The sequence below is a fragment of the Lagopus leucura genome, unplaced genomic scaffold, assembly GCF_019238085.1.
Source record: "Lagopus leucura isolate 7727_CA_CO unplaced genomic scaffold, USGS_WTPT01 Super-Scaffold_73, whole genome shotgun sequence".
Taxonomy (NCBI): domain Eukaryota; kingdom Metazoa; phylum Chordata; class Aves; order Galliformes; family Phasianidae; genus Lagopus; species Lagopus leucura.
The window spans coordinates 31,533,002-31,547,364 of NW_024962252.1; the positions used below are offsets into that span (position 1 = coordinate 31,533,002).

Consider the following 14,363-nt stretch of genomic DNA (forward strand, 5'->3'; position numbering starts at 1 on the left):
GCATCAGCGGTAATGGCAACGCTCGTTAAAAGGTCAGAAGCAGAGCCGGCGTGAAGAATGACTGTAGCTGATCCGCTTGGATGGGACTGTTGGCAGGGGCAAGGTGTTTAACACCTTGCTGGAGGTCTTCATCCAAACCCAAAGTTTATTATTTAAGTACAGCTTGGAGAAATCGAGTGATACATGGAGCGAATAATATGGTTACCACCATTGCTTTAAAATCTCCCAATAGAGAGCTACACAGCATGATTTTGCTATGTAGCAAGGTTCACAAATGAACACAGAGAAATTTTTACTTAATGTTGGAAGCGTTTGGGGAGAAATGCTTTCATCTTTTGTCTGCATTCCTGAATGTGAATAATTTGACAGAATCTGTACAGCGCTATGCCGTGATTATGTCTGAAGTGCTAAGCGAGGTACGGTTTGTGTGAGAAACTGTTGTGGAATAATAAGCTCTTGCTTTAGTAGGTCACTAAAAATAATGCAGTCACACCAATTAACACCTCTTCAGCATAAGATTTTTTTTTTTTAAGATACAGTATTTAGAAAAATACCATTAACAATGGGATTTGTCGTGCATGTGAGCAAAAGTCTCCAATTTTTCCTGTATAAGCATGCATGGAGAAAATGTACATTTGGGCAGTTGTGGGGAATATAGTTCTTGTAATACTTAAAAGGGAGGCAGTAGAGAGGAAAAAGAGGTGTCTAGGTTTCTTCAAAAATGAGCCAGTTTGATTTGCTGATATATCTTGCATTCAATTCCATGACCAAGCAGGTACTTCTAAGAAAGGGAATTTTGGTATAGAAATTGATGTGCTGTGTTTAATGCTTAACAAATTAGGATGGTATAGGAAAAACACAGGATATCTTACTAAGCATTTTCTTTGTTGTCGGAAAGCCATATGATATTCTAAAAGTAAAAATATCTATGTAAACAAAAAAAAAAATCTGGAAGTTTTGCGTTTGTTTTCAGTTTCTTGTTTTCTTGTTGTTATGTTTTATTGGTGTTTTTTTTGTTTGTTTGTTTTTGTTTTTTTAGCACAAGCTCAGAAGTGTCTGAAATTGAAATTGGCAAAACGTAATTGGAAAATGTACAGTTTTTTCTCAGCTGACAAACTCACGATTTCTTGGCATCCACAAACTGAGCCATGATCTCACTTCAGTCTGTCTTCTTCGTAAGGATGTGAGCAACAAAGCTTGAGGTGGCAATCCCTGTTAAAAGGTCTGTGTATTCCCTACATTAATGAGTGAATTTGGCTCAAGATTGGTATTTCGAGACTCAAAAAACTCAGCATCGGAGAAGTTGGGTGTTTTTTTGTTTTTGTTTTGTTTTTCTCCCTCCCTTTGATCACTCCATTAATAATGAGGGGACCAGTGTACTTAGAGTTCACCTGAACTACCTATGGAAAAGTTTAGTTGAGACATCTGTAGCAGGTGGGAATTTAGGCTTGTATAGGCCTGTTCTGCAGGGGGTACTTGCAGAGTTAGGTGAGCTGGGTTTGACCAGGGAGAATACGTTTATTTTAAAATTACTTTTTTTCTTAGTTTTTTGGATTCAGAATGTGTTGCTTCTGCCTGAAAATTAGATATGGGTAAAACATAACTTCTATGACACAGCTAAAAGGAGTCTACTCAGTATGAAGTTCATAGCACTGCTGTGGTGTTTTTGATTGATTCTGCTTAGCAGAGTGTGATTGACTTAATGGTCACAGTAGTACAGGGAAATTATTATAAATTGGACGAGAAATTAGAATTGGATGAAGTGAGAAATGAAATAAATTTAAATGCTTAGCTAAGAACAGTTGGCAGTGTTATCAGGAGAAATTAACCAAACGTGACTGTCATCCACTGTCATTATGCTCACCTATGGTAGCCACGTCATCGTTCGCTTTATTTCTTTTTAGTATAAAAAATTATTCTTCTTATATCTCATCCACCTAAGACTTCTGTATGTCATCTGCCAGTGTGCTGTGCACTCTTGGACCTTCAATTAATCCAGAACTGATAGGGAAAGGGGGAAAAAAAAGAAGCAAAACAAAAATATGCCTTGGTTGAGTGTTTGTAGCGCAGTTCTTTGGAGACAGAGGAACAGTGTCGAAAGATAGGAAGTTACAGAAGTGTGATTTTAATGATGTATTTATTTATTTCCTCTCCACAAAAAGTACTACTTGGTTGTCGTGGTATATCTTCCCCGGTTTCCTGATCTGAGATGTATCTATTACAGTGAAAGATTCATAAAATCCTTGAAACAGCAAGTTGTGTTCTAACTTGGATGGCATTTTTACTGCTTCAGATCAAATTAGGGTTGATGCTACTTGTCTCATTCCATATGCTTCTGCAATTGGAAGAGACTGTGCTTGTAAGTGGGATTCTTAATTTTCTAGGCTTTTAGTAACTTGACTTCACAGGAAACTTAGAAATTATGCTATCAAATTTTGATCTTTGAGAGTAGAGAGCAGATACTTCTCATGGTTCTATTTTTTTTTATTAAAAAAAAAAAAAGTATGTTGTCTCATGGATGCGATTTGCCTCTGATTAAATTTTGGGCTCGAAACAGTTTCTGTCTGTAATTTGAGAATAAACACGTTTAAGAGAGAATCTCATGAGGGATACTCCTGATGAATCTGTGGAGAAATTCCAGGGACTCCAGGAAAGATCAGGAGGCAGTTTCGGGACTAGAAAATGGAGCAGTGATGGTGGAGACTTTGAACTGGGAGACAAGGAGAGTCTAGAAACTTCTGACCCTAGCATGTTTCCACTTGGATCAGCCACTCTGGATCAGCCTGGCTTTTGTAAGGAGGGAAACATCTCATACAGGCCAGAGAAGGAGCTGCAAAATGTTGGGGATGGGTGCTAGCCTACAGTCCTTGTGATCTTCAGCACCCATTGGAGAACTTTGTGCAGTCAGCTGAATTACCTTGCCAGGAGTGGAACTGGAAGAATGCTTTATCAAGCTTTTATCAGATTTGTATCTTAATTGCTCTTTCAGCTATGGAAAAACTTGGATGTAGAAAAGCTTTGATGCTGCTGGTAAGTCCCTTACCAGACTTTGTGTGAACCATCCATGCTTGGCTACCTTCTGGGAAGGAGTTTCATATACACAGGATGGATGAGCTGAAATACCTTCTATGCTCCATGCTGTCAGTAGACAGCTAAGTCACTCAAAGGGCAGATACCCTGTGGGATCGGGCAGTATTGTTGTCTGCATATGTATGCCTACATTGCTTTCTCTTCAAAACTATCTTTCTCAAATGGCTGAAGAAAGGAAAGGTGTCATTTCAAATAAGTCCTGGTAGTGAACGGCATGCAAATTCCCTTCACTTTCATGTGGATACAAAGTTATCCACTTTCTTATCAGCAGTCAGAGATCTCTCTGTATTGAGAAAGCAACAAAATAAAGTTATGAGAAAATAAATCAGAGGATTTCAGAACATCAGTAACATTTGGAACTGTATGATTCTTTGTAGTAGGTGACTACTCTGAACAATTATGTAAATTGAGAATGTGTTTTGCCAAAAGTTCTGTAGCAATATGCTGCAGTAATGTTGAAGAACTTTAATTATAGGAGAATGAGCTTTATAGGGAGATAAGTGCTGTAAATATTTTGATTCATCAGTACTTAGAAGTTATGGTTATTCTGCAGTGTCTCTTTTTTGCAACCATCTGTCTTTATTTTCCCGACAAGGATGATATTATAGTGGTGGTTTTTGACAGTGTAGAAGATGTGATGTTGCAGCCTAATTTACTGTTAGTTTTTTTTTGTTTTTTTGTCTGAATGTTGTGCTTACTCAGGATGTGTCCTAAGAATGTGTACGTGTACTCTTTTCCCCCGTTGCCTAAACCCCATCCTTAATTTTTTTAACCTATTTGTGCCTACCTTCTCCTTTAACTGTTCAATAGGAATATGCTTCAAAAAATTTTCAGCATCAGTATTTTGGGCAACAGGGGGATTTTCCTTTCAAGGTATCATATCTAAGAATGGCTGAGATCTATTTCTGTTGTCTTGGTAAGATTTGATTTATATCCTGTATGGGTTTAGAACAAACAAAAAAAATAAAAGACCCACCAGAAAACCTGGCAGGTTAAGTGAAAACAACATTGCTTAGATTAATAATGCATTCTGAAGTGGACATGAGCAAGCTTATGGCCTTATTATGTCTGAAACATTTTCCATCAGGGTTCACTTCAGGTTAAATAAAGTACATAAAAAGGGCTACTGCCCTTTGTAAGCTAAACTGGAACTCTACCTGCCAAATCGAGACACAACAGATAAACACTGATGGTTGAAAGATGTCATCAGAATATATAGGATGCATTCTTTCCAAGTTTTGTTTTGAAATTCTGTTCTCTAAAATTAATAGCAAGTTTTTTTTGTTTTTTTTTTTTAGAATGTATATGTATAAATTACATTTATATGTGTATATTTTAAATCTATTTTTTCCCAAATTATAAGTAGAGAGTGGTTTTGAATGTATATCTTTTTCTATCTAGCACAGGATTTACAATGGTATCTTCAAATCAGTAACAGACAGTCAGAGGCTCAGTCCATGAGGGAATGCACCTTTTGCTTGTTTTTTGTCTTTTCTGTATTATATTTAGTTTTGAAAGCCCTCTTTCAGTCAAAGTGACCTTTATTTTAGTTGCATTAAAAAAAAAAAAAAGAAAAAGAACTGAGGTGATGTTTCTGGAAAAGTACAGTGACTTTGACTTCAGCAAGCTGTGGAGATCAAACGAGATCTCAAAAGCTAAAAGCTGAGCTTCTTTAGTGGGATAATAGTGTCTGTGTTGGGGATGTATTCCTTAGCTGAACTTTCTTTTCATTCTTCTTCTCCATTAGCAGAAAGCCCAGACAAACAAACAGGAAGGGAGCAGGGCTCCTTTCTGGCAAATCTTAGTGCATCAGAACTGCAGAGCGTGCTAAAAGCTTGCTATACCCCCACTGAGCTTCCCACCTTCAGTGAGGTTACATTAAAACATGCCCCTCATCTTTTGTGGTTTGTGGTGAGTTTTGCATGCAAGTACATCTGCTATATTGGCTCGCGAGAAAGCGCACAGGAAACTGAATGATGTAATACAGCTGTGAAATCTCATGCATCTTCTTTTAGTGCATGGGTTTTCATCTTCCTTACAGGGTCACAGTTAGAAGCAGGAAAAAAACCCTAAAAGTTGCTGAAAAGTAGGAAAGAACTGAGTGTTCTTTGCATGCATACTTATGGAGGATGACTATGAATGGAGAAATAGAAATGGGAGTGCATTTTTACAGCAAATAAATCAAACTGTAAAATGTGGGCAAGTCCAGCCATCTGATACATGCAGTTCTCTTGTACCAGCGTGACTGGACCCTCAAGGATGTATGCTGTTTGGATGCAAATGAGAGACACACTGAATATGAGAACAACTCATGCACAAAACTAGCACAGTACATACTTTCGCAGCTTCATATTTCCACAGTGTTCTGAGTCTGTCATAGTGCTCTGAACTATCTGTAAGGGTGGAAAGCTGTTAGACAAACTGAATTTATCGTATCTTCTATTTATAAATAACTGTTGTACGCTGGGCTTATACTGATTTAGTGATGCTGTTGAGTAAGTGAAAATAATTAAGGATGTAACACAGGCATATCCAACCTGCAGGCCACATGCAGCCCTGCCTAGCCTGTCCTGCTGCCCCCTGCCCCATACCATCATGGAGGTGGCTTGGTCCTGCTGAGTGGCCCTGCCCCCAGGCAAACATGCTTTGCTGAGCAACAACCAAACACCAAACATTTGGCCCCATCTGAGCTGAAACCAGAGCGCATGGAGGGCACAGTGCAGTGCTAACTAAAGTTATGACAAATAAGTTTATGGAACTTGATACATTGGCTAAGCGTTGTCTGGTGAAAAGCAAAAAATATGCTGCCGTGCTTTCTGTTTTGGTAAAGGAATTTGAGAAAGGTTTCAAGATTGCAAAAAAATTATCAAATTTTTGGTATATTTGCAACTCTGTTTTCAGTTGACATGAATACTTGCCAGTTTTCAAATGGAATGTATGGAGTTGTGATCAAAAACCCGATCAAGTCTCTTTATCAGACTTTTATAAGCTTTATCTTACTGGAGACATATATCTTATTTCACAGTCAGGTGTCAAGGATGAAGCACAGAAAGAATAAGATTTCATTTAAAATGTCTGATGGACACCTTGAGAGCTCACTAAGAACTGCAACCACTGCTGTCAAACCAGCCTGATGCATCTTTAGCTTCACAAAAACAGTCACTGGTTTTATGCTTTTGTTTCTCTCATTTTTATATGTTTTAATTTAAAAACATTAAAAATCAAGTTTTGTAACTTTTATACATTAAATATAATATATTATGAGAGCTGCTCTGAAAGTAATGCCTTCTATTATATGATTTTGGTCCATGATATCAGAGGTGGATGTTGGTGGTATGACTATAGGAGCTGAACCTTCTCACCAATATCCCATTACATTTTGTTGCCGCATGACAGATGGCAGCAGAGGGACGGTGAAAAAATGGAGTCTGACATGAAAGAGTGTATGAAGCAAAGGTGAGCAATTGAATTCCTCCTTCTGGGAAAAATTGCACCCACTGGCACTCGTTGATGGTTATGGAGACTGAAGACTGAATGTGAGAACAGTGAGGCTATGGGTGGTGTGTTTCAGCAATGGTGACAACAACCATGGGTTACTTCTTCTGGTACAGACTGTTCCGAGCACTCTTGTTCATTGCTAGTAAAAATGCATGGCTAATGGTGGTGACTGTGATGAAAGAGTGTTTTGTAGTTGAGAATTTGCTCTATCAAACAGTGTTGTGCTCTTTGCGTCTGTTGTAGTTTCCATGGAGATAAATAGGAGGCATTACTTTTGGAGCAGACTTTGTAGACATAGCCCTAGACAATTTCTCTTCACTCAGTGCAGCCCAGGCAAGCCAAAAGATTGGACACCCACGCTCTAACAGCTGGGCCTTGTCAATTGTAATTTTCCAATTCAAGACAAAAACCTCCAACTTTTCACCTATTTTGATTTGCATAGCACAGCTGGTGGAGCAGATTCATTATTTTTTTTAATAATAGGTCATATGACCACAGTGACCTAATGATAGGGGAAGGGTAGAAGGGAATTGTTTGAATATAACTGAATATAATTTTTGGGAAGGAGTAGTAAGGACTAGGCCTCCAGGCAGTGTTTCTTTTGCTTAGAACTGATGAGGTCACAGGAATCTAAACATGTGTTTGTTTCTTTACTAATTATATTTCTGATCCCAGTTATTACTCAAAGATTAATAAATGTTAGAGTTGATCTCTTTAGGATTTTCTTCCTTAAAATGGAGGCTTTTCTTCAAATAAGTGTATCAAATTGAAAGGGATGGGGAAACACTGAAGAAAATCTTGAGCTGTAATTTGCAGCCTTTTATCTGAAGAAGAAAACAATACAACCCAGCCCCAAAGCAAACAAAAAAAAAAAACTCACTATCTGTTCTCAGTTGAGATTGCTTTCTGTCTGTGTGTCTGTATGATACACACATTTTGAAACTGTCAGAAGAAATGGAGTTTCTCACAACATTTAAATGAATGGATTTGTGATCCCTTATGCTCCTTGTCTGGATAGACGGATGACAACTGGATAGAAGTTGTGAATTAGTCTGTCCTTATATTTCTATCATGGTTTGGTACGAAACGTTCTGCAGCAATACCAGCGTAAGGTACCCTCAATCTTCTGTTGTGCATGGTTGTGGAGGTGTGTTGCAGAGTAGATCACCAGCTCTCCTCTTAAAGTTGACCAGTGTTGTGATCAGCTTTGAGAAAAAAAAATCAAAAATTTAATATTAGCCTCAGATAATTGTTTATATATTTCTAAGTCAGACCAGGCAAGAGAAGGAAGTGCAGGGCAACTGCTTTGCCCAGGAATTAATATATAGAGACTTGACAGTGTGTGGGACTCCAGGTGCTTGATGTTCTTTTATGCACTAAGGCTAAAAGCTGTTAAAGGTCATGTTTTATTTTTTTGCACTGAATTGAAGTAAGCCAGTGTTTTTGCTGCTGCTTACCGTAAATAAACGGAAGAGTGTTTGGGAGTCCTGACCAGCTTTTGTGTAGGAGAGCGCAATCATAACAAACTGCTTCTGTGAGAAACTGAAAACAAATAAAAGATGAGCTGTTATCCCTGGTTTACAAATGCAGTAGAGATGCTGCTTGAAGAGTAGCGAGTTATTTTAAAACATGGAAGCCTGTTGTTTGCAAACCTGGGATGAATTTTGATAACACTTTGTGTTCTCCTGGTTTTGGTCTTCAGAAGATCTCAGCAAAGCCGGCGCAATGATTTCAACCAACTGGACTCAGAAAAGAGAGAAAATCTAAGTATTGCATTTAGCACTGCCAGAAGTTTTCTGACTCTCCCCAAGGAATTTGCAAGAATACCGTAACACTTCCTCTATGTTTCTAAGAGTGTTACTAACCATTCACAGTGCAGCAGTCAGCTGTAGCAAAAAAAAACCCCTTTCCCCTAACATTAGCCTAGGTACAAGGAGAACTCAGAGGACTTAAAATCAATGAGATTTCCTACACCTTTGAAATTATTTTTTGTATTATTTTTTTTTTTGTTGTTCTTGGCATATTTCAAACTTTCGTTATTTTCAGTCCAACATTACACAGATGATGGGTAGGCATTATTAAGACTAGCAGAATATTTTCAGTTGTGTGGCCAAATGTTGAATTTGTGCATTAGTGAGAGGTGGTGGTTGTTGTTGTTAAGGTATTAGTTAATCAGTTGTTAAGTGACACCAAATCTCCAAATCACTGTTCCACTTTTTACTTTGTTTCTACTTTTTATGTTTTTATTTTTACTTTACCTTTTGTGACTGAGTAATGTCTGAATATTATGGTAGATAATAATTCACAACTGCTGCACTTATGCAAATATATCTGTGCTCCATAAAAAGTTTCCAGCATGAAAAGGTAAAGGCTCAGACTGGAAGTGGAGCTGATAAGGTGGTAATAAACTCACACTGGAGTTGTAGCTTTTTCTTAGTTATTACCTTCACAGAGCAGAAACTTCAGCAATCCCAGAATCTTTACTGGAAATTTCCTGTTTGTGTGATTCTGCTTGTAACCAAGTGGCCTGGAAAACTGAGGCCACAAATCAAATGTTTTTGTGACTGCAGTAGTAGGAAAAAGAAACACAACCGTTTTTATGGAAGGGTTGATACTTTCCACATGTAAATATCTTTAGGACATGCAGATTGACTGTGCTGCATAGAGATATCCTCTTAGCTTTGAACAGAGTAGCAAGAGCCATGGGGTATTGTTAATATAGTGTTTTGTGCAGGTGATGTGTTGAGAAACCTTTCTGATATCTCAGCATTTGTTCAATGCAAGTGAGCTGCTGATGCTCAAAGACTTTCAGAGTAGTAAATTCCAACGCAGATTCAGGAATTTTGTTTTCTGTCTCAGGTGTGGACTTCAAAGATAATGCTTGCATAATGGTAAATAGAGGAAATACTCAAGCTCCAGCAATGTTTTTGCCTTGGATTTTGATATTTCATAAATATGTTGAGATCATATAACTTTTTACTCTAGCTAATCTGCATTTTGTACTCTTCCTGCATTGGAAGTAGGTGGCAAGAGCCTTTGTTTGTCTATCTCAGATTCATATAAACACAGAGGTAAAAACTTGCATTTGTTTTGCAACTTGTTATATTTGAAAGGCCGGTCCTAGAGGTGATGCAGCAGTTTCTGTCTGCTCACTGACTGGCAGCACTACCAGATCTAAGAGTTAGACTGTGGAGATCTTTTAAACCTATTTTTTTTTTTTCCCAATAAGTTTTTTAATATTTTAAAAAGAGCTGCCTTCTGATTAGGTAGTGTTGCCAGGTAAGAGAAGGAACTCAGCCAAACCTAGAAGTCAGCATTTTGATTACAGTGACTTTGGTCATTTGGATGCAGTCCTGCATTCAGTCCTTTTTGGCTGCATTCAGTTGTTACTGTCCAAAGATGGAAAGAAAAGGTCAAAACAAACCATTAAGTCTGTGCTTAAGATTCTGATCATGCTACTCAGTTCACTGGCAAGGTGAAGAGCAGTCTGTCCCCCCTGCAAATCCTCAGATTCAATTTTTTTTTTTTTCCAAGAGAAATCAAGCACCATTTAATTATCCAGTGCAGATCTATCTGCACTGTCCTTGGACTTGGTCATTGGAAAGAGTGGATGGGTACTTCAGGCCAACTTTATGCCAGTCAGCACCTTTTTGGCCAGTGTGTCTGTTTCCAGTTCAAGACATTGATGAATAGCTTCATTTGTTATATTATTCAATGGCTTTTAATCTCAGTGTTGCCAGCCTCAAGCATTCAAGCAATAGAATTCAATTCCCAGACATCAGTCATTAAATACATTCAGGCACTTTTCAGAATAATTAATAAGCCTGTTACACTGTTTTCAAGCTTTCCTCAGCAATCCTGAGATTCTTTGTTTGAAATGAAAGCTTCATTTCAGGTGCAGGTGTTTTGGTTTTTTTTCTTGTTGGTTTTTTTTTTTTTTTTTTTTCTTTTTTTTTCTTTTTCCCCCTTTTTCCAGGAGCTGTATTTGGTGGCAAGGAAGGAAGTAACTATGACTACTTTATTGTGACTTATTCTTACTTTAAAATGAGTATATTTTCTGTTCACCTCTTATCTTTGACTGCAGTAACATATTTTTTCTGGTGACATTATTCTTCCTACATCTGTCTGTGTCAGATTGTGCTTTAGAAGACATGTTGGCTGTAGTGAAGATGCTGTACTGTTGATTTCTCTGGAGGTAGACTGGCATTAACATATTTAAATGTTACTGTTTGCTACGGAACAAACTTACCACATAAGTAGCTTCTGTATGGATTGGGGGCCAGGAATCTGGACTCATGAAGTAGTTACTGATGAAAGAAATCTTAAATTATTGTGGTATGGTGTAGAGTTCAGAAGAATACAGTGAAATACAGCAATTCAGACTAATCTCAGGCAATTTAACTTTTATAAAGCTTATGAATTTTCTTGCATATTAAAGAAGCCATGTGAAATAGTATTCTTTTGTTGGATGCATACAGTTTGATTTGGTATTTCTTTATGAAGTAGGTTCTTTTATGTTAGAAGAAGTCGCTTTTGCTTAAATAGTTTATAACAGCTGGAATCAAATGCTTTACACTCAGGAATGATAATTAAGAAGGTAATCTCTGATCATTCTGATACGAATAACAGTATGTCTTAAATAATTTAAAAAGTTAATGTGAGATCTCTGTATGTAGCTTCCTCTGAGATTAATGTCTCTTAGACTTGTATCTCATGTAGTTTCTGTGGAAGTAAATAAAAATAACACTATATGATAGAGCAAATTCTCAGTTACAAAGCACTCTTCTCTAGCATAGTCACCACCACTAGCCATGCATTTTTGCCAGTGATGAATATGAGCCTGCATGCCATGCTTGTAAAAATGAGCACCAGCGGAGGTGAGCCACTGTTCCATGGCTGCAATGATGGCATGAAAGAAGTGACTGTGTGATAGACAGTCAGTTGTAGAAACAACCCCTTTGGAAGAGATCTTGAAAGATTATCAGGCCCAACCTTTTGTGAGAAAATCAAACCTGGATGAGATTATCCAGCACACTGTACAATTGCATCTTAAAAACCTGCAGTGATGGGGATTCTACCGTGTACTGGGGAAGGTTGTGCAGTGATTCTGCTGTTAAAAATAAATAAATAATAAAATAAAATAAAAAATCACTCTTATATGATGATGATTAGTTGTAGCCATTGGCCCTTGCCTTTGCCATGCAGTTCCTTGTGAAGAGACAGCCTTTACCCTCTTTGAAGCTGTCTTTAAAGTACTAGAATACTGTAACGAGGCTCCCCATGTCTTCTTTTTATGGAAATGTGTAACTCCTTCAATTTATCCTCACAAGACAGATTCTCCATTCCTTGAATGGTTTCTGTGCCCCTCCTCAGGACCCTCTCCTGTCTGTCCAGCCCTTTTTTGAGTTGGGGTATCAGAACTGGACACAGTGCTACAGGTACAGCCTGTCAAGCCTTTAGTAGAGTGGGACGATTACATCTCAATTTCTGCTAACAGTACCCCTGTGGATGCAGCCCAGCACTTTGTTTTCCTTGCTGCAGCAGCATGCTAACCAATCATATTCAGTCTGAAGTCCACCAGGGTGCCAAGCATGGATTCTCTCCACAGAAATGCTTTTGTGGGCTCCTCTGAACTGATAGGAAGACAGTGAGTCTTCCATACTGAACTTTGACTTCTCCAAGGACTTCAGTAATGTTAAGGATGACTAGCTAACATGATAGTTGTTCATTTTAAGAAAGAAAGCTTCCTTTTTTTTTGTAAGCATTGCTATTCAAGTATTTAAATGTAAAAACTAGATTTTAGTTAGTTACTGAAGAAGCAATGTCTTAACTTGCATTTAGTGATTCCATACAATGTCCTTATAACTTTAAAAAATATATATATGTATATATACCTTTTGCTTAGGAACAAATTCTCCTAGAACCTTTTACATTATATTTTTCATATTGACAGGTATTCTGATATTGTTTCAGCAAAGCTGGGCTCCAGACATTTACAGATAATTATACTTGGCAATGCTTAGATTTTTCTAAATACAGTGGGTTTCTAATGACTGGCATCCAGCTTAGGAAGTTGAGTTGGGCATTTAGGACTATCTCCACAAATCATCTTCTGTTTGGTTCAATCCAGAAAAGGTTTTCACAGAACCTTGAGGCCTGTTGAGAATCCTAGTTCAACATCTGGGTAGTGACAGAGGCTTGAGAACAAGGATTCTCGGCAGGCTGCAAATTATCTGTCTGTGTATGAAAGAAAAACAAGATGTCTAAAATAGCTGATGCAAAAAGTCTAAGGTGTGCCTTACTCTTTTGGAAGTAAGCAATTAACTACAGCTTTCTAAGTCTTTCAAAGGTGCCTAGATTCACAGAGCCCTTGTGAACACAGGCAGCAATTTACATCAGAAAACAAGTGATGTACTTCTTTCTTTTAAATTTCAGCTTCTCTATTTTTTAACAAGCAATTTAAAAAAGATCTAAGAGCTGTTGCTACAGCACTCGGCTAATAATTGATCTGGGTTCGGTCATCCATGATGAGGATTCAAAACTGTTCCTATGAAGAGTAAAAATAATTATAGAATTACAAAATATTCAGAGTTAGAAGGAATCCACAAGTATTATTGAATCCAGCTCCTGGTTCTGCACAGGACAACTCAAACTCTATGGCTGACTGCATTATCCAAATACTTCTTCAACTCTGGCAACTCAAGGTTGTGATACTGCTGTGGGCAGCCCATTCCATGCCCACCACCCTCTGGTGCAGAACCTTTCCTTATCTCCCATCTGCCCCTCCCCTTACACAACTCCGTGCTGTTTCCCTGGGTCCTGTCACTGTCCCTCTGCTCCCTGTGAGGAGCTGCAGTCACCATGAGGCCTCCCCTCAGCCTCCTCTGCTCTGTGCTGAACAAACCAAAGGACCTCAGCCACTCCTCTAGACCTTTCCCTATCTTCATTGCCCTCCCTTGAAAGCTCTCTAATAGTTTTATGTCCACTTATATGGTGGTATCCATAGCTGCATACAGTTCTTAAGGTCCACAGCAGTGCAGAGCAGGATGATCACTTCCTTGACTGGCTGGGAGTTTTAAGCCTGATGCTGATATGTTTTACTATCCCTCTGTGAGTGCACTCTTGGGTCAGAAGGAAAGTAAGAGATGTTATCTATAATCCCATGATGAAGCAGTTACATTAGGGCAGGGGAACCTGGTTCTGTTCTGGGAGCTGTGCCTAAAACGTTGTATGGGCATGCTGAAGGTGGGACTGTAATACATGTTTCATGTACAGACTGGTTTACAGCTGTTAAGGAAATGGTAATTTGAGTGTATTTTTTTTCTTGTTTGGTCAGTTGAGAACAAAGTAGATAATGAAATGCAGCTCTTGAGAGGTCGCCCATTATTGTACTTCTGCATGTTCCCATTGCTGTGATGGGGTTATTGCTGACAACTGGGAGCAGATGATGCAATTCCTTGAGCTGTCAACGTGACTGGTCTTTCTTTTGGCTGCTAAATATGTTGACAATTACTAGTAGTCAGATCTGCCTTTATTTATATGGATTTTACAAAAAATCTGTTGATAGATAACAGATGGGTTCTCCTGATGCTTTCCTTTATCTTCCAAACAGATCTGTGAACCATAACATTTTCTAGTACCTTACATTATACACGTCTCAGATAAGACTTACCTGTGTTCTTTTCTGGCTTAAAGTTATATAGGTAGCAGGGACTGTGCAAACACGTCAGTGAGCGTGAAAAATAGTGATCTATAGCAAAAGAGTAGTGTAGATG

At 38.2% G+C, this 14,363-nt stretch overlaps 1 protein-coding gene across 3 annotated transcripts in view; it reads left to right on the forward strand.

Annotated features, from left to right (window-relative positions):
* KLHL32 (kelch like family member 32) overlaps positions 1-14,363 on the forward strand; it is a 118,059-nt gene that overhangs the window by 865 nt on the left and 102,831 nt on the right. Inside the window, exon 1 of one of the 3 annotated variants that reach the window (XM_042885159.1) lies at positions 1,110-1,222. The exons of the other annotated variants lie outside the window; for them this stretch is intronic. The gene's annotated coding sequence lies outside the window, so the exon portion shown is untranslated. Of the gene's footprint in view, positions 1-1,109; positions 1,223-14,363 lie in introns of those variants that run through there. 3 annotated transcript variants of the gene reach the window in all.